The sequence below is a fragment of the Protopterus annectens genome, chromosome 4.part1, assembly GCF_019279795.1.
Source record: "Protopterus annectens isolate FY-2018-M chromosome 4.part1, PAN1.0, whole genome shotgun sequence".
In the NCBI taxonomy this organism is placed as follows: Eukaryota; Metazoa; Chordata; order Ceratodontiformes; family Protopteridae; genus Protopterus; species Protopterus annectens.
In genome coordinates this window covers 129,602,255-129,628,028 of record NC_056734.1, presented here as the reverse complement: position 1 = coordinate 129,628,028, position 25,774 = coordinate 129,602,255, and positions in this window count along the sequence as shown.

The window sequence follows — 25,774 nt, the reverse complement described above, 5'->3', positions numbered from 1 at the left end:
CTTTCTAAGTGATGTAGACTACAGTTAGAAAATTAGTATTTCAAAGAATGTCTAAGACTGAAAATAATTCCCAAGGGATTAAGAAACTGGAAATTCCCTAATGGGCTTCAGCTATATACAGACTTGCATAAGGAATAACTTAAGTTGTTTGATCGTCAGGGTTTTGAACTAATGGAAGTGCTTATTAAGCACAACCAGAGAGTGAAAGATAGACATACAGAGTGCTACAGTACTGGACACTAATATTTCTAAAGATATTTTATTTCACCAGCATCGGAATGCCTGTTTTACCATTTTTACTAATCTTGACAAAATTACAATGACATCAAGGCTCATAAGGAAAAAAAAACTCCTTTGTGATCAAACAGAATATCAAAAAAAGACTGCCTATCCTTTACCTAAGGGTTCCATTATGGTTGACCAAGGTGAACAAGTGTATACCAATCAAGTTTCAAAGGGTGACATTCACCAGGACGAATGTCACCCCCCTTTAGATGTTACAGCCCCAAGATGTTCCGAGTGAATTTGCAATCAGAGGAACAGAGACATTATAGGAATGGACAGATGAGTTTCCATAAGAACCAGTGACACAGTTGGGGAAAGAAGAGATACTAGATACTTCTTTAATTCTGTTTAGCGATTCGGATTTAATTGATGAAAATCCTGGACCTGTTATGATTGCTAACTCCCAAGGTGATTTTTTTCTTTATAATTATTCTACCAAATTATTTGGCACCGAGACTGATAACTTGTTGAGTAAAGGATTTACATTTGTGCCTACCCTTAGGTCCTCTATAGATGAATTGTGTATAGACCTTAAAATTTATTTAAGGAAGCTGAATTTAATTTTCTTTTCTTACAAAGATAGCCAATTTGAATTTAACAACTTGACTTGCAAAAGTTTATTCAACCCCCCCGTACCATGTTTGTTATTATTTGAAAAAATGCGTATGCTTGATTTTAGAAAGTTACTACAGTTAAAAGCAAATTGTGGTGACAGTAATCTTTCTCTTAACGAGTGGTCACTACTGAAAAGGTTAAGTAGAGATAAGAATATTCAGGTTATGAAGCCTGATAAAAGGGGAGGGGTTGTTATCATGACTAGAACTGATTACTTAAAATGTACGAGTCAACATGTTTTGGATAGTGATTTTTATGAAGAGGTCTCACTGAATTATGTGAATGGTACTTATCAGCAGATTGAGTATTTACTGCAGGATATGGTTTCTCACGGACAAATTAATGTGGATGAATTTTATTTTTTAAGTGCCAAGTATCCAACAATACCTTCTCTTTTGGGCATTCCAAAGGACCACAAGGACCTCATGGATCCCCAATGAGGTCCATTGTGGACACTGGTAAATTAAAGACACATACTCTGGCTAAGTATCTTGACATTAAATTAAAAAAAATGTTTAAAGGTTTTGACCATCTCTGTCAAGATTCCTGGGACTACCTGTATAAGCTTAAAAAAGTAAAGTTTTCTGAATCCATGATTTTCCTCACTGTGGATGTGGTTAACCTCTTCAGTGTTATACCCCACCCAGAAGGTTTACAGGCTTTTCATGACTTTTTAGTATCTTTTCTACAAATTTTGAAAGATTATGAGATTAACACCTTATACCCTTTAATGGAAATAGTTTTGACACGTAATTTTGTGTTTTTAGATGGGCAATACTATTTACAAAAAAGGGGGTGGTGATGGGTGCATTATGCACCACAATTTTTTCTAATATTGTTATGTTACAATGGGAAAGAGAACATATTTTCCACAAATTTCAGCCAGCCCCTTGGTCATTTTATGTCCATTACCTTGATGATATCTTTATTGCATGGGATGCAAGATAAAATAATTTAGATACTTCTAATCAGTATTTGAGCAGCACTTCGAGTTTTTTTTAAGTTTACATTTACCTGTAATCCCTCAAATATTAGTTATTTGGATGTACATATCATTAAATTGCCCATCAGAGAATTACTAGTAACATCTACAGAGAAGTCACATACTCTAATAGTATGTTACACTATGTGAGTTGCCATCCCGAATTTCAAAACAAGGGAATAGTGAAAGGCCAGTTTATTCTGTTGGTATGTATAATTTCTGAGGATGAAAACTTTTTGGCATACTTGGTTCAAATGCACTTCAAGTCAGATGTACTGGAGGGCAAAAATCGCTTGACTTCTTTCACTTTCTGCCCAAGTTATATCAGGAGTGTGCTCCATTGTTATCACTGTTGTTTCTTTCCTCATTTTCATTCAAGAAGATTTTCATATTCAATTCATGGACTAACAGTTTCAGATCTATAATGGTGCTTACATGTTTGCTCCGATCCTAGGGAGATGAACGTTATCCCTCTTTCACATACCATTTCCTCTAGTTTTGTGAGAGGCTTTGATGAGTGGTTCCAGACTTTAGTCTAGAGTTTGAATAGGCCCACCTTATGTCTTAGTTCTCTAAACTCTTCAGGTCCCTCTTCCTCTATCGATTTGTATTCCCCTGAGGGGGTGGGGTGGGGAGGTTGCCAGTAATCCCTTTTACTTGGGATTCATTCTGTACTTGTGGGGAATAACTTTCTGATGGTAGTTGTGTGTGTTGCATTCCAATAATATCTTGGAGACCCTTGATTCTTGTGGGTCTTGCCAAAATTGGAGGTAGAGTTCTGATTTTCATCTGCTTGGAGACCAGTCCTTATGAAAATCCTGCTCCAGTGTGAATTTCTGTGCATCACCAAGTGGGTCCTCTTCAGTTCACCTTATGCTCTATCTTGTGACCTTGTCCAGTTGTAGTCTATTTTAAAATCAAGGTTTTGTGTTTTCTGTTTTTGTTTATGGGTAACCTGGGGTATGCTTTTGTTGCTGTCTATGTGCACATAGTTCAACTAGAAACCAAAAAACAGCAAGCAAGCAAGCAGAAAAATCTCCACCAGTTTATTATACGTAACGTAAGCGCTTTCACTAACTCAAATAAGTCAGCATCTTCAGACAAGTACAAAATCACAAATGCCCAGTTTAAAAAGGTTACAAAAAATGCTAAGCTAATGAGCTAGCAGCCCAAAAACATGATGTCATGCGACAAATGCATTTTAAAGCAACATACCATACATTAGATTAAGCCATGTAAATAAGAATTTAAAACACATATGTCTATAGTAAATAAACAGTTAATGCAGACATAATTAATAAACTGTTACATATAAAATAACATAACTTAAAATAAACATACAATTTCTTAAAAGACAATGTGCATATGGGTATATACACATGCATATATGTTGTCTACATACATAAACACATGTAAATAAATAAAGATTATGTGCATCCTAAAAATCTTCTAAACATAAATAAAATAATATTTTCCTATTTTCTAAAAGGATTGACTATCAAGCACAACCGGAAACAAAAGAATGTGTTTATGTGCACTTTATGTACTAAATATGTCAAAATGAATACCTAAATAAATGAATAACATATTAGTGCAAAGATATATTACTAACTAGTGTTAGCTAGTATAAGTCTACCTCTTCAGGGCTTTCAGTTTTAAGAAGCCTTAGATAGATAAAGCTTCATTCAGACCTGGGAAGGTATATGCAGCTGTTGCAATCTGCCATTCTAGCTCAGCCTCTTCCAATTTAAGTTCCCAAGGCCCCCTTCTCTGGTTGTGTTCCACTAGTTGTAAAATAACAAACGAAAAGTTATGGCCTGGAAAGATGAGAGTATGTTTGGCTAGGGCGTTGGTACTAATTTTGTTGTTAATACTGTACACATGCTTATAGAGCTTCTGTTTTAATTTTCTCTCGGTTTTTCCGATATAAAATCCTTCACACCCATCACAGATAGCTCCATAGACCACTCCCTGGGAATCACAGTTGTATCTGTCACGCATATAATACTCCTTGTCCCTGATTTTTACCTTGTTGGCTACTTTTATGAACTTACATTGGTGACCTCTCCCACATCTAGTCATGCCTATATTTGGTTTAAGGGTTCTTTTTAGCCTTTCAACTAAACTTTTCAAATTCCACCCCTTTTAAATGTTAGCTGAGGTATTGGGCCCAAAGGACATCTAAGATGGGGATCTTCAGAAATGAAGACCCAATTCTTGTTGACAATCTCTCTTATGGTTCGAGAATCTAGTGAGTAAGTTGTCAAGAATCTAATAGGTTGGTTCAAGACCTGAACACTAGTTGAAGTCGAGGCCTCTACATTCTGTGTGGGAGAGACTACAGTGTTGTGGCCATGGTGTAGTAAAGGGGTAAAATGACCCGATATCCTTTTTCGAATGACTTCATCAAAAATTGTTCCTACAAAGGCTGTTGGATAACCTCTTCTTAGAAACATAGACCTTAACAGTTCACACTCTACTATGAAGTCTTCAAAATCGGAAACCATTCTGGCGGCCCTTACTGCTTGACCCTTCACAACTGCTCTTTTTGGTGTAAAGGGTGGCAGGTAGAAAAATGCAAAAGAGCATTAGAATATGTTGGTTTACGGAAAATAGTAGCTTTAAATCTATGATTGTTAAGGTCCTTAGTCAAGTGAATGTCTAAAAAGTCAATGTGATCAATACCTATTTGAAATGTGAAATCTAGACAATGGGTCTAGGATGTAATTTTACTGATGAATGCATCAATCAAGGTAACTTCACCTTTCCACAAAAAGAACAAGTCGTCCTGCTATCTGGTGTGCCAGACTACATGGTGTTCAAAGGTAGAAGAATTAAACAAAAAGGACCTTTCCCAGTAAGCCATTACACTGTTAGCAAAACTGCTACCACATGCAGCTCCCATAGCCACTCCGCTCTTCTGTAAATATAATTCATTATTAAAGAAGAGAAAGTTGTTAAATAAAACAATCTCAAGGAGTGTCTCAATAACCTGCACCTCTTGGTTATCTATTCCTTTCATGTACAGAAATTCCCTGACCCATTCATTGCCAAGTTGTTGAGGAATGACTGTGTATAAGTCCTTGATGTCTACTGTGAGGAGCACTAAGTTGTCATTATATTCCAAGTTGTTAATGGACTCAAGGAAATGCCATGAATCATGGCATGTTTGTTGTTCTAATCTTAGCACTGGTTTCAGTTTGGAGTCAATATACTTTTCACATGCATACCAAATGGAACCCCAGCCATCTACAATTGGTCTGAACGGTGGGTCAGCCATATTTTTGTGTATTTTTGGGGTTCCAAAAAAGGTTGGAATAACTGAAGCTGGCATGGTTAAATACTGATATGTATCAATGTCTATACTCCCTTCCAAGAACAAGTCTGAGAGAGTAGTATTGATAACACTATAAGCTCCATTAACCTGGTTACGGCTGACTTTTTCATATGCTACACTTTCCAGGATCATGTGCATCCTGCAAACATAGTCATGTTGGTCCATAAATACCAATCCACCACCTTTTTCAGGTTGCATTACACGTACTTGACAGATGTTCAGTAGATTAATGAAATCAATTTCATCAGGAGAAATGTTTTTGTGAGTGTTAGTGTTATAATAGTTACTTATAAACATTCTCCTGAAATCAATTTCACAAGATTTCTCAAAATGTGTTAGAGTATTGTGTAAAGGAGGATTAAATAAACTGGAAACCCTTGGACCTTGAGTTAATGATGAATTAACCCCCATAAGCAAATGTAAATTTAATTTACGAACAAACACTTTTAGGTCCATGATCAGCTTGATAATGTTGGCCCTCCTGTCAGGCACGAAAGTTAGTCATTTCGAGAAAAGGTCTACCATAGCTTTTTCAATGTGAAGAGAACTAAAGTTATAAATTTTGAAATCCCCTTCAGAGCTGACAAGGATGTTGGGGGGTGAAACCTCATCTCCTCCTCCGATTGTATCATTTCCTGTTCTGGAGTTGTCTCCTGTTGTTCATTTGTCTGTTCGAGTGGGGTGTTTGTGGCCCATTGGGTTCCCAAAAATCCTGCTGGTGGTTGGCATTCAAGGGTGGATCTGGTCCTGGTGGCTGGTGTTGGGTACCTGTCATTGCTGGTTGTTTTTAATACATTCACTATGACGGATGGGTTGAGCAGGATCTACAGGATGGTTATTTGTCAAGTTGCTATCATTGTCATTGTAGACCGTTTGACTAGACTGACCATCACTATAGTTGTTCAAAGTTGAGGTCCCAACGGGGGTGGGGGTGGGTATGCACATCCTTTAGAATAATCATTGACATCTCTCAACAATTTTTTCTTTTTAACTTTGATGTATTTACCCAAACTAGCATCAATACTGCTAAAAGTCCATGCATATTCAAACCTGTACCTGTCGTAATCATCAGCGTTTGTAATTGCACGTTCCAGGTTGTCCAGGTCGCTTCTAAGTGATACAATTTGGGATTTGTAGTTGTTAATAAGAATACCAAGAAATTCTATGCCCTGTTTATCAAAAAGGGCTAAGAGTTCCTGGTGAAAAGAGGAGCTATGAACAAGCCCTGCTGGGTAGCGCCATTGGCGCAGACCTTTAGGAATAACTTTTTTAAGGATGCACTCTTCTAGATAGGAAACTTCCAACTGAAGTTTCCTGTACTTAAATAATTTGTGATCAAAATCATTTAGGTAGTTCACAATAGAGGTGTTGTCACTGTGTATGCTGTCATTTAAAGCAGCAGATTCTATTGTTGCATTAAAATAAAAAAAATGTAACATTCCTTGAAAAGGAATTCATGGCAGGGATGTCACTCACCTGTGGGAGTTAGCTGAAGTCTGAGGCACTACTGCTGTGTCTCTAGGAAGGCCCGGGTTGCCCATAGTATTGCCTTGGCTCAAAGATGTTGTAGGCAGATTCCCGGTCCTTTCTGAAAGCATTGAAGCATGTACAGGCTGCTGACCACAATGTATTACATTGGAAGCCAATGCAGACGGCTCGGCATGCTGAATAGAAGGTAAAGAAACAAGGGCTCCGTTGTCCTTCGGAGCCGACGGTGTGTTGTAAATCCGTTGTGTCAGGAAATCAACCTTTTTCAGTAACTCCTGTACAAGGAGGATAAGATCACCTCCAGCAATCGCTTCCAAAGTATTGTCCAGTGTGTTGCTTACTCCAATATCCTGGGAGTATAAAGGCTGAGATGAATTCAACCCGCTCACCATGTGCATGACACAAATCAGCAAACTAGCAAAACGAGACACCAAAAAAATGCAAGCAAGCAAGCAGAAAAATCTCCACCAGTTTATTATACGTAACGTAAGCACTTTCACTAACTCAAATAAGTCAGCTTCTTCAGACAAGTATAAACTCACAAATGCCCAATTTAAAAAGGTTACAAAAAATGCTAAGCCAATGTGCTAGCAGCCCAAAAATGTGATGTCATGCGACAAATGCATTTTAAAGCAACATACCATACATTAGATTAAGCCATGTAAATAAGAATTTAAAATACATACGTCTATAGTAAATAAACAGTTAATACAGACATAATTAATAAACTGTTAGATATAAAATAACATTGCCTAAAATAAACATACAATTTCTTAAAAGACAATTATGGGTCTATACACATGCAGATGTGTTGTCTATATACATAAATACATGTAAATAAATAAAGAATATGTGCATCCTAAAAATCTTCTAAACATAAATAAAATAATATTTTCCTATTTTTAAAAAGGATTGACTATCAAGCACAATCAGAAACAAAAGAATGTGTTTTTGTGCATTTTATGTACTAAATATGTCTAAATGAATACCTAAATAAATTAATAACATATTAGTGCAAAGATATGTTACTAACTAGTGTTAGCTAGTATAAGTCTACCTCTTCAAGGCTTTCAATTTTAACAGGTTTTTGATAGATAAAGCTTCGGTCAGACCTGGGAAGGTATATGCAGCTGCTGCACTCTGCCATTCTAGCTCAGCCTCTTCCAATTTAAGTTCCCAAGGCCCCCCTCTCCGGTTGTGTTCCACTAGTTGTAAAATAACAAACGAAAAGTTATGGCCTGGAAAGATGAGAGTATGTTTGGCTAGGGTGTTGGTAATAATTTTGTTGTTAATACTGTACACATGCTCATAGATCCTCTGTTTTAATTTTCTCTCGGTTTTCCAGATATAAAATCCCTCACACCCATCACAGATATCTCCACAGACCACTCCCTGGGAATCCCAGTTGTATCTGCCACACATAAAATGCTCCTTGTCCCTGATGTTTACCTTGTTGGCTACTTTTATGAACTTACATTGGTGACATCTCCCACATCTAGCCATGCCTGTATTTGGTTTAAGAGTTCCTTTTGGCCTTTCAACTAAAATTTTCAAATTCCACCCCCTTCTAAAAGTTAGCTGAGGTATTGTGCCCAAAGGACATCTAAGATGGGGATCTTCAGAAATGAAGACCCAATTCTTGTTGACAATCTCTCTTATGGTTCGAGAATCTAGTGAGTAAGTTGTCAAGAATCTAATAAGCTGGTTCAAGACCTGAACACTAGTTGAAGTCGAGGCCTCTACATTCTGTGTGGGAGAGACTACAGTGTTGTGGCCATGGGGTAGTAAAGACGTAAAATGACTCGATATCCTTTTTCGAATGACTTCATCAAAAATTGTTCCTACTAAGGCTGTTGGATAACCTCTCCTTAGAAACATAGACCTTAACAGTTCACACTCTACTATGAAGTCTTCAAAATCGGAAACCATTCTGGCGGCCCTTACTGCTTGACCCTTCACAACTGCTTTTTTTTTGGTGTGAAGGGTGGCAGGTAGAAAAATGCAAAAGAGCATTAGAATATGTTGGTTTATGGAAAATAGTAGCTTTAAATCTATGATTGTTAAGGTCCTTAGTCAAGTGAATGTCTAAAAAGTCAATGTGATCAATACCTATTTGAAATGTGAAATCTAGACAATGGGTCTAGGATGTAATTTTACTGATGAATGCATCAATCAAGGTAACTTCACCTTTCCACAAAAAGAACAAGTCGTCCTGCTATCTGGTGTGCCAGACTACATGGTGTTCAAAGGTAGAAGAATTAAACAAAAAGGACCTTTCCCAGTAAGCCATTGCACTGTTAACAAAACTGATACCACACGCAGCTCCCATAGCCACCCCGCTCTTCTGTAAATATAATTCATTATTAAAGAAGAGAAAGTTGTTAAATAAAACAATCTCAAGGAGTGTCTCAATAACCTGCACCTCTTGGTTATCTATCCCTTTCATGTACAGAAATTCCCTGACCCATTCATTGCCAAGTTGTTGAGGAATGACTGTGTTTAAGTCCTTGATGTCTACTGTGAGGAGCACTAAGTTGTCATTATATTCCAAGTTGTTAATGGACTCAAGGAAATGCCATGAAACATGGCATATTTGTTGTTCTAATCTTAGCACTGGTTTCAGTTTGGAGTCAATATACTTTGTACATGCATACCAAATGGAACCCCAACCATCTACAATTGGTCTGAACGGTGGGTCAGACAGATTTTTGTGTATTTTTGGGGTTCCAAAAAAGGTTGGAATAACTGGAGCTGGCATGGTTAAATATTGATATGTATCAATGTCTATACTCCCTTCCAAGAACAAGTCTGAGAGAGTAGTATTGATAACCCTATAAGCTCCATTAACCTGGTTACGGCTGACTTTTTCTTATGCTACACTATCCAGGATCATGTGCATCCTGCAAACATAGTCATGTTATACATATCAATATTTAACCATGCCAGCTTCAGTTATTCCAACCTTTTTTGGAACCCCAAAAATACACAAAAATCTGGCTGACCCACCGTTCAGACCAATTGTAGACGGTCGGGGTTCCATTTGGTATGCATGTGCAAAGTATATTGACTCCAAACTGAAACCAGTGCTAAGATTAGAACAACAAATATGCCACGATTCATGGCATTTCCTTGAGTCCATTAACAACTTGGAATATAATGACAACTGAGTGCTCCTCACAGTAGACATCAAGGACTTATACACAGTCATTCCTCAACAACTTGGCATTGAATGGGTCAGGGAATTTCTGTACATGAAAGGGATAGATAACCAAGAGGTGCAGGTTATTGAGACACTCCTTGAGATTGTTTTATTTAACAACTTTCTCTTCTTTAATAATGAATTATATTTACAGAAGAGCGGGGTGGCTATGGGAGCTGCGTGTGGTATCAGTTTTGTTAACAGTGCAATGGCTTACTGGGAAAGGTCCTTTTTGTTTAATTCTTCTACCTTTGAACACCATGTAGTCTGGCACACCAGATAGCAGGACGACTTGTTCTTTTTGTGGAAAGGTGAAGTTACCTTGATTGATGCATTCATCAGTGAAATTAAATCCTATACCCATTTTCTAGATTTCACATTTCAAATAGGTATTGATCACATTGACTTTTTAGACATTCACTTGACTAAGGACCTTAACAATCATAGACTTAAAGCTACTATTTTCCGTAAGCCAACATATTCTAATGCTCTTTTGCATTTTTCTACCTGCCACCCCTTACACCAAAAAAAGCAGTTGTGAAGGGTCAAGCAGTAAGGGCCGCCAGAATGGTTTCAGACTTTGATGACTTCATAGTAGAGTGTGAACTGTTAAGGTCTATGTTTCTAAGGAGAGGTTATCCAACAGCCTTTGTAGGAACAATTTTTGATTAAGTCATTTGAAAAAGGATATAGGGTCATTTTACCCCTTTACTACACCATGGCCACAACAGTGTAGTCTGTCCCACACAGAATATAGAGGCCTCGACTTCAACTAGTGTTCAGGTCTTGAACCAATCTATTAGATTCTTGACAACTTACTCACTAGATTCTCGAACCATAAGAGAGATTGTCAGCAAGAATTGGGTCTTCATTTCTGAAGATCCCCATCTTAGATGTCCTTTGGGCCCAATACCTCAGCTAACTTTTAGAAGGGGGTGGAATTTGAAAAGTTTAGTTGAAAGGCCAAAAAGAACCCTTAAACCAAATACAGGCATGACTAGATGTGGGAGATGTCACCAATGTAAGTTCATAAAAGTAGTCAACAAGGTAAAAATCAGGGACAAGGAGTATTTTATGCGTGTCAGATACAACTGTGATTCCCAGGAAGAGGTCTATGGAGCTATCTGTGATGGGTGTGAGGGATTTTATATCAGGAAAACCAAGAGAAAATTAAAACAGAGGATCTATGAGCATGTGTACAGTATTAACAACAAAATTAGTACCAACGCCCTAGCCAAACATACTCTCATCTTTCCAGACCATAACTTTTCATTTGTTATTTTACAACTAGTGGAATACAATTGGAGAGGGGGGACTTGGGAACTTAAATTGGAAGAGGCTGAGCTAGAATGGCAGATTGCAACAGCTGCATATACCTTTCCAGGTCTGAACGAAGCTTTATCTATCAAAAGCTTCTTAAAATTGAAAGCCCTGATGAGGTAGACTAAAACTAGTTAATAATATATCTTTGCACTAATATGTTATTAATTTATTTAGGTATTCATTTAGACATATTTAGTACATAAAGTGCACATAAACACATTCTTTTGTTTCTGGTTGTGCTTGATAGTCAATCCTTTTTAAAAATTGGAAAATATTATTTTATTTATGTTTAGAAGATTTTTAGGATGCACATATTCTTTATTTATTTACATGTGTTTATGTATATAGACAACACATATGCATGTGTATATACCCATATGCACATTGTCTTTTAAGAAATTGTATGCTTATTTTAGGCAATGTTATTTTATATGTAACAGTTTATTAATTATGTCTGCATTAACTGTTTATTTACTATAGACATATGTGTTTTAAATTCTTATTTACATGGCTTAATCTAATGTATGGTATGTTACTTTAAAATACAATTTGTCGCATGACATCATGTTTTTGGGCTGCTAGCTCATTGGATTAGCATTTTTTCTAACCTTTTTAAACTGGGCATTTGTGATTTTGTACTTGTCTGAAGAAGCTGACTTATTTGAGTTAGTGAAAGTGCTTATGTGATGTATAATAAACTGGTGGAGATTTTTTTGCTTGCTTGCTTGCGGTTTTTTGGTTATGTGCACATAGTTATCAGGGCAATGGCTGTCATTTCTGTTGTTATTTAAAGAATCCTTTTAGTTGTTGAGATCGTAATCAGTTTTCAGAGCTTTTTATCCTTAATTTTTTCTCATTGAAAATTATTCCTTTTTGTCTTTCTTTACGTCTTGTTTCATGGTCATTCCATTTTATTTATTTATTTATTTATTTGTGCGTTCTTTTTTTCTTCTTCAAGGTTGCAGTATCATCTTGCATTAACTAATTTTAAGACTATCCCTGTAAAAGTGGACCTGGCAGGGTTGGAAATAAAGAGTAGAAAATTTTAAATCATTCTTCTCTAACCAAATTAAAAGAAACATATTTATATTTTTGTCATTACCGTTTAAAATTTTATTGATTCAACTGGATAATAGCATATGTGGAAAGGGATTGTTTTTATTGGCACTTTTTGGAAACATGAGAATTGTATCAACATTTAAAGAGACCAATTAATGTGGCTCTTATCACCACCTGACACGTTACAATTTGCATTGTATCCTCCACCTTAAGATGTGGCTTTACCTGCTTGTTTATTACCACTATGTTACATGCAAGTGAAGAATAAAACTACCCCTATCACTTTTTTAGCTTAAGTAGTTCCACGCCTTATTGGCATCTCTTTAATTTGAAGCATTTCTTCTTCCTTCATCCACAAAAACCTATGTATAAGAACACCGTTTTTTAAATATGTTTGGATCTGATAAAACCTTTGACAGAAGTGCTAATCCTATGAATAAAAGTCTTTAAACACTATTTATGTCACTTTTTTCCCTTAACTGAGAATTATCTAAAGATTTGAAAATGCCTTACTGTTAAGACTGGTGTCATAATGAGGACCGAACAGGTGCAACCTCTCTAGGCTATAGACTACCTACTGGAGTTATTAGCTTGTATTGGTAATATCAATCTAATCAATAATATTCACATTATAGAAATATTTAGGGGATGGAAATAGTACTTCTTGATTCTTTCTGAGATATGTGGCCTTAGCAGCACTGGTGGTAGTCCTGGTTGCCTTACTGTGATGCAGGTATGTTTGATGGATTTGAAATTAATATTTTAACAGAGGATACTGGAGGACAAGAGGTTAAGCTCAGCTCCAGCTAACTTTGAAAAATAGTGTGAAATTAAATTACTTAATTTAGGCCATAAAGATTGTATCCTACAGTTCTGATTGCAACCAGAGATGTACTGTCTGTGCCAGATAATGGTTTATTAGCTCCTGTAGGAAGTGTGAAAGTGTTTTATGGTTTTAACAAGATCCAAAGGACAAACAATGAGAGTCCTTCTAATCTTAGAATGACTGCTGTGGTTTGTCCTGTGGAATTATTTTGTTTCATTGCTGTTTTGTTCCACGCTGTTTTTGTTTTGTTGACCAGATGTGTGTGATGTCATTATGTAATTCAGGGAAAAAATTATGTTTTAATACTAGATGAGACTGAAGTCTCAGAGCAGTCTGTTTTTGGAACCTGACAAAGAAGGAAGACCACCCACCTACTTCATCTTGCCTTGCTCTAGTAAGTGACCAGGAAATAGTAATTCTTTAGAGCAGTCAGGAAAATATAGTGAGATTAGTTAAGTACTCTTTTTTTGTATCTGTGTGAATCTATTCATCTGTGTTATTTTAATATTTCCTGTGATTGAAACTCCGGTGTTTATTGTAAATAGATATTCCATACTTTCATGTTCTTTTATTATTTGTTATTAAAACTATTTAAGCTTTTCATTGTGGCTGGTTCTTTAGAGAATGTTTTAACATTTAAGAGTACTTATATCTATTTGGTGACTCTGTGGCCACTCCTGAAAGCCTTCCTGCATTAGTCAAACACTATCATTCGTATTAATACTAATTTCACTCAGTATAATTGGGTACTCTTGTAAGAGCCTTAGAGTAGCTGGCTTTGGAGTGTCTGGTGGCAGTGTAAGTACTTTATAGTCTGGGCAGAAGGGGGCAAATCTGTGCAAGCCTTTCCCAGGTGTATGTGTGTTTGTGAAAATCAAATCTCCAAGAGTGCACATGTCAGCTGCTTGTGGCAGGGATACAAAGCACTGGTTTTACACAGAGAGTGCTGGAGGACTTGGCTTGGAGACTCAGCTGAGGACTCAACTCTACAGCTGTGCCAGTGGGGAGTCTTACTGGAGACCTAGAGAGAGAGAAGGAGAGAAGCCCAGACCCTGGACTGAGTATGTTCCCTGCATGCTCTTAAAGGAAATTGTGCTTGGTGCAGAGATCTGCATCTGGAAATACTGTATGTATCTATTTTTGTTCCAAGTGAATGTCCTTGTCCAGTGTCAGTGGTGAGGATTAGGGTTCTTGATTATTGACCCAGAGAAGGGGGATGTCACAACAGGAAAGACAATGTAATTTATGAATAAAGAAAACTCTCCCAAGAGTCCCTTCCTTTCCTCTATATTCCACTAGCTCCAAGAGTCCTGACAATGTTCCATGGTTGATTTGTTATTACATCTGTTCAATCTCAATCTCTCAGTTGTATTTGTGTCAGAGTTGCGGAGAACCACTGCAGTCATCCCAATCTGGACCTGAACTAATCTGGCTTTAGTAAAGGCAGATAATGCATCTTGAACCTAGTGGATTTTTTTAAACAAGCCGCTAAAGCATTAGACTCAGGTAAATCTAAATCAGTTCACAGTGCATACATAGATCTGCTGGAAGGCTGTGAATTAATTCTACACAAGCATCATTGATAAGCTAATCCAATTAAATGCAAGCTCCTCTTTTACCAGCTGGAGAGCAAACGGGTTGACTGATAGAACTCAGTCTGTTAGTGTTACAGGTGCACTCTCAACTAAAAGAGTGGTTACCAGCAGTATCCCCCAGGGATCAGTCCTATGACCATTCCATTTAGACATCCACTTTTCTGAAATTAAAGTAGACACCAACAACCTGGATCTTTGCTGATGACTGCAAATTCAGAGCTGTCATAAATATCCCAAATGAACTATGTATTCCCCAGGGGGGTATAATTCATGCGAAGGAGTGGTGCTTGGAACATGGCCACAAATCTAAAGCCAAAAAATGAAGCATTGTTTTATTTGGCAAACCTAGGCACTCCTGCTTCTATCACATAGGTGACACTCACTAAAAATTGTCTCAGCCATTGGGAAATTGGGCACCTTCATTAACCACCATCTGACCACTGTTGCTAGGAAATCCCTTTATATAGGCAGATTATTCATTGGTTTATATAGGCAGATTATTCATTGGGGGCATATCTTCTAGCTCCAAGGAAGTCATTATCTCCCCTTCATTCCTCCCTTATCAGACCAATAACAGAATACAATTTTCCCTTTGGTATGTACTTGGATAGGTACAGTATATTACCTACCTTGAGAGACCTCAATGTTTCTTTACCAAAAAAATTAAGAGCATGTCCTCCTTGAGCTGCCCTGACCACCTTAAAGTGTTCTCACTCTTTTCCATTTCTTAATGACTACTGAGAGGAAATCTCTGCCTTGTCTACAGAGTCTTGAAAGAGCCAGTCCTTTGTAACCTCCTACAGACTGACAAAACTAATATCACTCTAAACATTTCCTCAAGGGACATAAATGTCCACTGAAACATAAACAGGATGTATTGGCAGGATAGATATCTTTCACAGAGATACCTGTTTTATGGACTAGACTCCCATTAGAGGTTGTGCAGAGTGCCTGCATGATGCTTTTTAAGTATAAACTGAACGACTGAATGGGCAGTCATAAGTACACCCCTGGTGTGGCCCCTTTTGCCCAAATGGAAAGGAGACAAAACTATGTCAAGTTTGGGTATTCATTTGTGTCTCTATAAGTGGGTGGGATCATCAGCCAGGCTATAGATGGTTTACTGGATCAACAGAGTAGTATGAACCTATAAACTTTGAGGGGGGCTATGCTTGCTTGCTTGTTGGAGTGGATACAATCAACAAATCTGGGTCTAAATAATGATATGCAAAGCAATGCTACCTTTTTTCCAATTTTTTTCTGTCATGCCAGTAAAAGTCACAGTCTTTTTATGGACTAGTGACACATGCTGATGTCCAGTAATTTAAAGCACTTAAATATAGGTATCCCTTAGATACTACTTAAAGCAGGTGAGGGCTTATTACAATGCAGTCTCTTATATGACAAACCCATTTTTAGTTTCTTTGTTGTGCTTTAATACTGGCTAGCAACTTTGAAAGTCAGACTCAGTCAGTTACTACAATAAATTACCTTTCCTGTGGTACCATTTAGTATTTGTATTTCTCTCCACTGCTATACCTTTTTGCAGCTTGCGCTACATAAGACAGTGCGCTGATATGCATGCAGTAGTCCTCTGAGCTATTATATGAATGTGTGGTATCTAGTTTGCATATATTTCATTATATTTATCTTCATGTTTTATTAGCTTTTCAAATGTTAATTTCAATGAAATGAGATGATCATTTAACCATGTATGCTACTTGTTTGGAAAACTGATTTTAAATTGTAGTTTGTCATTAACTAAGCATTATTGTCTTTACTGTCACATTAAATAAATACAAAAGAATATTTTTGCACTTTTGTACCAGTTCATAACTTTGTTATTACAATGTATGCTTTTTAGCTTTTACATAACAGAATATTTCTTTCCTGATCCCCTCACTAAACAAGTCTCAACCAGCATGGGCAACTCAGTTAATATATGTAATAAGTAAATATATAAATAAATATAAGTATGTCTCCTTTGGGAATCATTCTTAAGATCTTCTTTTACAGAGAAGAGAAATAAAGGACAGTCACAACGTGTATTCATCGTAATAAGGGTTGCTTTTCAGCTGGTTTTATTTGTGCAGTTTCAGTTTGCTAGACATGTATTGTGTAAAGGCTACCTATTTTCAGGTGTGACTCATATTTTTTAGCAAGAAACTAGCAGGTATAGGCACCATAGTACATTACAGTGTAATGACAAGGAGCTTAATTAGATGAGGCAAAGGTTAATACTCATCAAGGACTTGTAAAAAATACATTGCAACAAAAAGAGATTTGTAGTGTTTGCACAGCACATTGCAACTATTACACAACTTCCAGGATAGAAAAAGATCGGCCAAGTGTTGAGTTCAATGTAAAAAGAGACTCTAACTAGGATGAGCAGGTAGCACTGTAGGCAATTAGTGGCGGTTGTAGGACTAGGCAGATCTTACAAGGAGTGCCATAAAATCAGTGAGAAAACCAGACTGTATCTTCCATAGGATCCCGGTCAATTATCTGAAGATAGACGACCTATAAAACTCACACTATCAAATTAATTCAGTTTTGAGTTAAAAAACATATGAATGGCAGTTAGTACAGAAGATAAAAACTATGTTTTGTTAATGATCTGCTTCTTGTAATCTAGGGATCGAAACCCTCAGCTCCATTTGCCCAAAGTGTGACTCTGTGCAAGTCACTTCTCTAGACAGTGCTCCTAGGTTGCCCAAAAAATAGACTTACCCAGCTAATAACATGAGAGAGTTTATTATTTAGGATTTTATGTGCAGTGATGTGCAAGGTTAGTAATTTATTTATTTATATTTATTTGCTCTCTGGATAATTGGGCTGGCCTATTGAACCTTTTTAACCCTGACATGAGCTCAAAGAGTATTAAATGCATTAGGATCTTATTAATCAACAGTATCATATACAGAATGAAAAAAATATACAATTTAATACACAAAGATAAGATTTAATGCAGATAGATTAAGAAGATCCAATCAGGGTGCACTGAGAGAAGAACAAAGGAAAAATACAAAATTACAAGCCAATATATGCATACAATACAGTGCAGTCATACATACAATACATAAATATATACACCTGTATGCATATGAAATATACTCATAAAATGCCACATTATGAGGCTGAGAAAAGTTTCTTAAATGTATTCTATTATCTATGATACTGGATGTTAAGTTACCTAACCATTGTCATGGTAGAACTTGTAAGATTCTGTAAAGAGAAGCTGTTTAAGTGCATCTTTAAATATTTTAATGGTTTCTAGATTTTTGATAGGGCAGAGAATGAAAGCTCTAAGCTGTTAATGAGCTGCTCCCTGTATCAAAGGTAGAGGATTTGAATCCTTCCAGATTTATTTATTTGTTTAGCTGATATTTGTTAACCAGGATAGTCCATCTGAGCAAAAGCCCTTTTTCAGTGGAGCCCTGGGGAGAAAAGCTCCACAGTACAAGTATGCAAGAAAATTTAAAAAACTGGAGATAAATACAATGAAAAATTTGCAATAAAACAGTTAAGCAAATGTAGATAAAGCTCCACAGTACAATACAATTAGAGGCATTATAACATTGAAGAAAAAACATAGCAAAGAAATATATAATAAAACATTTAAATGAATTTACATAACACAGTGGGTTATCTTCAGAGGGTAATTGTACAATACAGAACAGTTAAGTGAATTATGGTAGTAGGGAAGGGAGGAATAGAGAGGAGGGATAGAGAAAGGGGTGGGTTCATGTGGGATGATTACAAAGGCAAATCCATGTGCTAAGATACGCTTTGAGAGTTTTCTTGAATTCGTAGATATAGGAAATGTTTCTAAGGTTCATGAGGAGCTTGCTCCATGCAAGAGCAGGGAAGTAGCTGTAGAGATTCCATCCAATATATTTTTTAGGTTCGTGAATTTGACCTAGAACAAGTTACTTAACCAGACAATGCTTTGAGGCAACTGGAAATTTGGCTAAGCTACTTAATGGTCTTCTAGACTGCATGTCTTGTAACTACTTATGATGTCAGTAGGTAGGTTGTTCTAGGTAGCATGTCCCAATCTACAGAAGACACTCTCACCTACAGCAGTTTTAAATGGAGGGTGTACCTGAAACAAATCATTGTCCTGTGGACTTTGAGTTCATAAGGGCTGCCTTGTAAAAGTAGTTTCAATTTTAAAGGTGAGCAGTGACCATGCTTTAGAACCTTGCAAATTAGAGTATTTAGAAGAAAAGTGGCTCAATGAGGCATTGAAAGCCATTTGTAATGTTTTAGCAATTAGCAATGGTGAAAATGGGGGTCTGTTAACAGAATGAATTCTCACTGGTCTGTATTCTGTGAGTATTGTGAGCAGATTACATAATGAGAAAAGGAAGACCATATTACAACTTGGGCATTACAATATTTTGGCAATGGCCCTGTGAGCAGTGGGTGAGAGGAAGTGACTGATTTGTAACATAGTTTTAACTGAGCAAGGACTTTCCTAGTTACAAAATGTGTATATGCAGTAAAGGAGAGATTAGGGTCAAGTAAAAGGCCTACTTACCTCTGTTCAGTGACATTAGACATCATGCTCTCATGAAGCCCTGTTAAAAGAATAGGAGGGATAGTGGCTAACTTCTTGGCTGTGGGAAAGACCATGACATTAATTTTCTTAGGGTTAATTAGTAGTTTGCTAGATGTGGATCAGGTGCATAACTGAGTGAATTTGTCCTGTAGCTTGGTTTACAAGTCAGAATGGCATGTACTGGATTGCAGGAGCAGCATACCATCTGCATATATTATTAACTTAAGATTTGGAAGTTCTAGACTGACAAACAGGAAGAAGAACAGAAGACCTAGTAAATAACATTGCATCACACCTGTGTTATGTGTACCCGCAGTAGAGGATGAGACATTGTGATGGAAGGTTCTATCTTTCAGAAAGTTCAGAAACCAGTAAATAGTGATTTCTTCAAAATTGTGTCTTGTGAGTTTATTTAGAAGAATACTATCGGTGACTGTTTCAAAAGCTCTTGTCATGTCAATAAAGAGACCTACAGTAATGAATCCCTCATTCAGGTTGCAGTAAATGGCATCTACGGACATTATAGGTTCACAGGTTCATAGGTTCATACTAGGCTATCTGCCCTAGGGCATTTACAAGCCTAGCCAGAGTGTGTTTGGCTTTTACCACCCATTTTAAAATTAATTTTGCTATGCCCTTTTTCGAGGTTAGCATACTGTGCATCTGTCTAACAGTGACATAGAAGTGATACCCGGAGTAAATCTACGATCTCCCATCCACTCATCAAGATTCCTCTTGAAGAGAGTCAATGAGGGACTCTGCCTAACCTGGACTGGGATTTTATTCCAGAGTGAAGGGAGCCTCTGGGTTATGAATCTGTCCCTCCAGCATGTCCTATTTATTTCAGTGCTGAGGTTCAAGTCTCTCGAGCGCGTAGCTCGATGGGATTTGGATTTTCTGAGGTGCAGCATGTCCATTAATTCCAGGTTGGACATGGCTTTATACGTCAGGCACAGATCGCCTCTGAGCAGGCAGTATGCCACTGAGTAGAGCTGGAGTTTCTTTAACCGGGCAGCATATGGCATCTGTTTGAGCCCTTTGATCCTCTTGGTGAGGTACTTTTGGGGTCTTTCCAGTTGCTGCAGGTGTCTGGTAAGGTACATCCCAAAAGGGGATTTTGTACTCAATTATGGGCCTGATGAGGGATGAGTAAAGAGGCATGATGACCTCCCCTGATCTAGATGTGAATCCTTTCATGATTAGGTGGGCTATATAGAATGATTTTCTAACCACTTTGGCCACGTGGTTGTCGAATGAGAGATTGCTATCAACTTGGGTCCCCAGGTCCCTAATTACTTCTTCCGTACTTAATGGATTACCATCTATGTGGTAATTTGTGGGCACTTTGCTTTTGCCGAAGGGGATGACTATACACTTTTGGTGTTTAGCTTGAGGCCATGGCTCTGGCACCAGTTGTCTGTTTCTATGAGGTCCTTTTGTAGGATGCTTGTGTCAGCTGGAGAGTCAATTATGGTGCCCAGTTTGCAGTCATCTGCAAACTTGGTCAGCCACAATCCTTCCATGTTGGCCTGTACCTCCGAGAAATATATACCGAACAAGAGAAGTCCCAGGACTGAGCCTTGACACCACTTGTAACTGGTTTGGAGTCTGACATGGCTCCAGCAATTCTAACCATGTGGGTTCTGTCCTTGAGCCAGTTTGCAACCCATCTAGTGACATAGGGGTTTATATTTAAGCTGGTGAGCTTATCTATAATGCCCGAGTGGGGTATTGTATCGAAGGCTTTTGCGAGGTCCAGGTAGGCTGTGTGGACCACCTTCCCCTCGTCAATGGCCTTGGTGATTGTTTCAAAGAAATTGACCAGGTTTAAGAGGCAGGATCTGCCCTTAACAAAACCGAACTGGGTAGGATCCAGTGTCTGTAGGTCCCCAATATCTTTATTTATGAGGTCCATGATGATCCTTTCAATAGCTTTGCAGACCAAGCTAGTCAGGCTTATGGGGTTATAGTCTCCAGGATCCTTTGAGGCACCACCTTTGTAGAGAGGGACCACTGTTGCTGTACGCCACTCTTTGGGTACATATCCTGTAGTAAGGCTGAGATTGAACAGTAGTTTTATGTTTGGGTTTAGTTCTTCTTGGAGTTCATGTAGGACGCAACCCGGGACACCGTCTGGTCCCATTGATGCTGTGTTTTTTGCTTTGGAGAGGGCGGTTCTTACCTGAGCATCTGAGATGTCAGGGGGGCAGCACTCTGCTGGGATAGATATTTGCCCTTTTGGTGGGGAAGGGGGGGAGAAGTTTGCGCTGAACCTGTCAGCTAGGAAGTTGGCAATGTCTGTGGGTTCGGTGTATTTTTTGTCATTTTGGACTAATTCTGAGCATATCTGGGAATTCCCACTCAGGTTTCTAACATAACTAAAGAAAGCCTTGTGATTATCCTTAGTGTCCTGTGCAATTTTTCTCTCAAAGCTGGCCTTAGACGATTTTATGAGTGCCCGTAGTTTTTTGCTAATACTGATCAGAGATGCCTTCCCTTTTTGGGATTTTGCTCTATCATGTAGTAGCTTCTTCCTTCTATTGTATAGTTTATTTATGACTGGGGTCCACCAGACAGGACGCCTGCCTTTGGAGGATTGGGTCTTGGTTTTGTTTGGGATTGCATGATCCATGCATTTCTGAAGGTGTTCATAGAATGTGTTTATAAAGGATACTGCAGTCTGGGCCGTATTTTCCACAGGCCCGGGGGCTTTGAAGGATTCCACCTCGGTTTTGAGGAGTGTGAAATTTGCTTTAGAGAACTTTTTCACTGTGGTTTTCTGGGCAGGGGCTGAGGTCGGGATGTGAATATCTAGTGAGATTAGTTTATGGTCCGATCTTACCAGTGAGGGATACACTTCTGGTCTGGAGCATAGAGTCCCCATGTTGGTGATGATCAGGTCCAGTATGTTTTCCCTTCTTGTGGGAGTGGTAACAAGCTGTTCCATATCATTTGAGTTTATAAATTCTAGGAACCTTTGGGCTAGGGTGTTGGAGCTAGAGTAATGCTCCCAGTCTATGTTTGGGTAGTTGAAGTCACCCAATATAATAGTGTTTGGAGAGACCTTCATATTTTCCAGTGTTCTCATGAAGGCCAAGTGGGGTTCCTGGGTTTGGGAGGGTGGTCTGTAGCAGGCTATAAATTGGAAGGCAGTTTTACCCACTGTTAGTTGCACATGGATAGTCTCTGATGCTTCGTGCTGTGCCACCAACCTGGAGGGGTGGGTATCTTTGACGAATATTGATACTCACCCTCCTTTTGTGGTTCGATCCAAGTTTTGGGGCCGAAAAACATGGTATGAGGTATAACCTGGTAGTGCTGGGGTGCTCTCGGGAGCCTTGAACCAGGTTTCTGTTACAGCACAGATATCGATGTTCTCCATGCTAAGGAGAGTTTCAAGTGCATGCATCTTGAGGTTTAGACTTCTGGCATTGAGTAGCATTACTCTTAGTTTCTTATCCCTTGTGATACCTATGGAGGTGGGTTTGTCTTTTGAGCCTTGCCTAAAAAAGGCACTATGGGGGTGGCAAGAGCCTTTGCCAATATCCGAAAGCCCAGGGGTGACAGGTGCAAGCCGTCCCTAGCGAAGCATCGTGGCTTGTCGAGCATGTCATCCCAGGCTGACAGGCATTGGATCCCCTTTGAATAACACCAATACTTAAGCCAATTGTTGAAATTGATCATCTTGTCTTCATATTGTGGCATCATTCTTGATGAGGGTAAGATGCTACTTAAGTTCAGGGTCATACCGGCCTGGGCTACATGCTCAGAGAGCTCAGGACAATAAAGGTACTGATAGTACTGAAGGCATTGCAAAAGCTACATTGTGCATCACATAATAGGCCATAGCTGTTAGTATGATTACGTAGTTGTTTGTATAGAAACATTTTTAAATATTTTGGTAATAGGGCATAGGTTAGAAATAGGTCTAAAATCTGTAACCCAACTAGGAGTAGTGACTGTAGGATTATAACCTGATGCTTGAATGCTGGTGAGGCAGTGCCTAACGAGTGAGATGTTAAAGTTATGAGTAAGGGGTTTAGTGATTTTTTCAGCAGCAAGCCTTTGGAAGGTGGGATGAACTTTGCTGGATATGGATTCTTGATTGTTAAGTTTGAGTTGTAGGTACTTGGTCTGTTTTACTGGAATTTTAGACAATGTATTGCCTGAAATATACTGTACATAGCTATATGACAAACTCAAGTTATCAGAAGAAAGCTACAACAGCCTAACATACAGGCCACTAAGATATACAGATCTAATGTCAGCAGCAATAAACATACAATCTACTCTTAACAAGGACAGTGAAAACAGAAGTGGATGTGTAATAAATATGGGAAAGTGAACTGCAGCATAAATAAGCTGTGAGCAATAGCTTCCTGCAAATGAACACCTGGCTAAACCATGTCTGTACCTGCAGAATACAAGTTTAGAGTTAGTTGGTTATATAACCCTAACATGTTCAGCCTCACGAGTGCAGTCCCAACTCCCCAGCTGTAAGAAAAAAAGATGATAAATGCATATTTCATCAATAATATGATCTTGGATAACAATGGTGATTTAAAAAGTGTACTTTTGTAGTTTGCACCCCACTGATATTAATCATAATGCAGTGTGAAGAGGTGAGTTTGTTTCTAATGCCAACTGAGACAACACTGCCTGTGACCTATATGTGCTTCTCTCTCTCTCTCAATCTCTCTCTCTCTCCTAGCTTTGAAGTTACCTGCCAGTTTAATGTTTCCTCAGGCACTAACATTCATAATAAAGTTACTGTGATGTAAGTTTGTATTCTTGTCCTTCCAGCTACTTCCTGACATTGGCTCTACTCTTTTACTTATATAGAAGACAAACTGATTGCACTTGTTTTGGGGGTGTCCTTGTTACCTGACCCCATTCAACTCACAGTTTATGTCATATTTCACTGCTGGGTTGTGATATATCTGTTACTCGGTGGGCACTTAAAATTAAGTCGTATATAAATTACACCTAGCAGTTTTACTCTAATTTCATTAATTTTATTAAATGTACCAGCAATGTTACTTGTCATTAACTAGTTAATTGATAAGGACACAATTAACTATTATTTCATGTTTGTTAGCTTGTTAAGACATACTAAACACCTATCTCTGGGAGTAAGACATTATAGATAAATGGAAAGAAACAGTCCAAGAGAAATGTTATATTTTCCATAATGTAAACTAAACTGTATCACAGAATAGGTAAAAAAATACTGGGCAAGTATAAAACATATATATGAGCTGTTAAATGTAAGTACTTATGCAACTGTAATTACAATACAGGAAAATAATGGAAAGAAAGCTATCGCACGTCATAAAACTAGAGATAAAATGTATTACAGAGTGAATAAAAAGTTAATGAAGATGGTATAATCTAAGATGTTAGGGATGTTTCAGTAATGAAAACCACTTCTGTGGATACACAGCTATAGAAGAGGGGTCACCTGCCTATATTCATTTTAGTTAAGCAATTCACAACTAGATTCACAAAGTAGAAATACATAGAATGAGCATGCTTCTGACTTTATGCAAAGGTGGATGGTTTGCTGTGTTGTTTCATTAACTCTACAGATGGAAGTATGCTGTCAGTATAGTTTATACTATACTGTACTTACAAATTATACTATACTATATTACCCATCTATACTATACTGTACTATGCTATATTATACTGTACTTCTATACTATACTATATATACTGCGTTACAGTCTGTGTAACTATATACTATACTATGCTATACTATACTATACTATACTATATTATATGTCTATTAAGGCTATACTATTCATACCTCTCAACCTCTTAGAGAAAGAAATCTGGGCAAAGCCATACATAAAAGTGGGACAAAGGCCCCAAAATACAGACATTTTTAAATATAAGTCTTACAAACTTAGAAAGTTGCTAGAATAATAGGTTTTGCATTATCATGAATTTTCTGAAGGGTATGATGTCTGAAACTCAAATGTCTGTCATCATTTTCTAACTTAAATCTTTAATTATTTGCCACTAATTTGGTAGAAAACCACAATTTTCTGAAAAATGGACCAAAAATATGAGGCAAAAATCTGGACATTCTATGAAAATCTGTACAGTTGAGAGGTATGGATTATACTATATTATACAACGACCCCCCATTAATATTCAAAAACATGCACGCTGATTGGTCAGCGTGCACATTGTAAATCAGAATTATAGTAATGGAAAAAGGTCCGGTCGCCCGGACTTTTTCCAAACTATAACTCTTTTTTTACAGCAACGGAGAACGCAAGATCTCCGTTGCTTCACACTGTCTCGCTATGTTAAACCCATTTAACATAGCGAAACAGTTTGTAAAAAGCAACGGAGATCTTGCTTTCTCCATTGCTTTTGCCCACAGCTCTGATGTACTGCATAGGCATATGCATGTGTAGTACATCAGAACTGCCGCAGAATACCAGAGAGCTGCGGAAGGGCAACAAGGAGGCATTATACAATGCCATTATT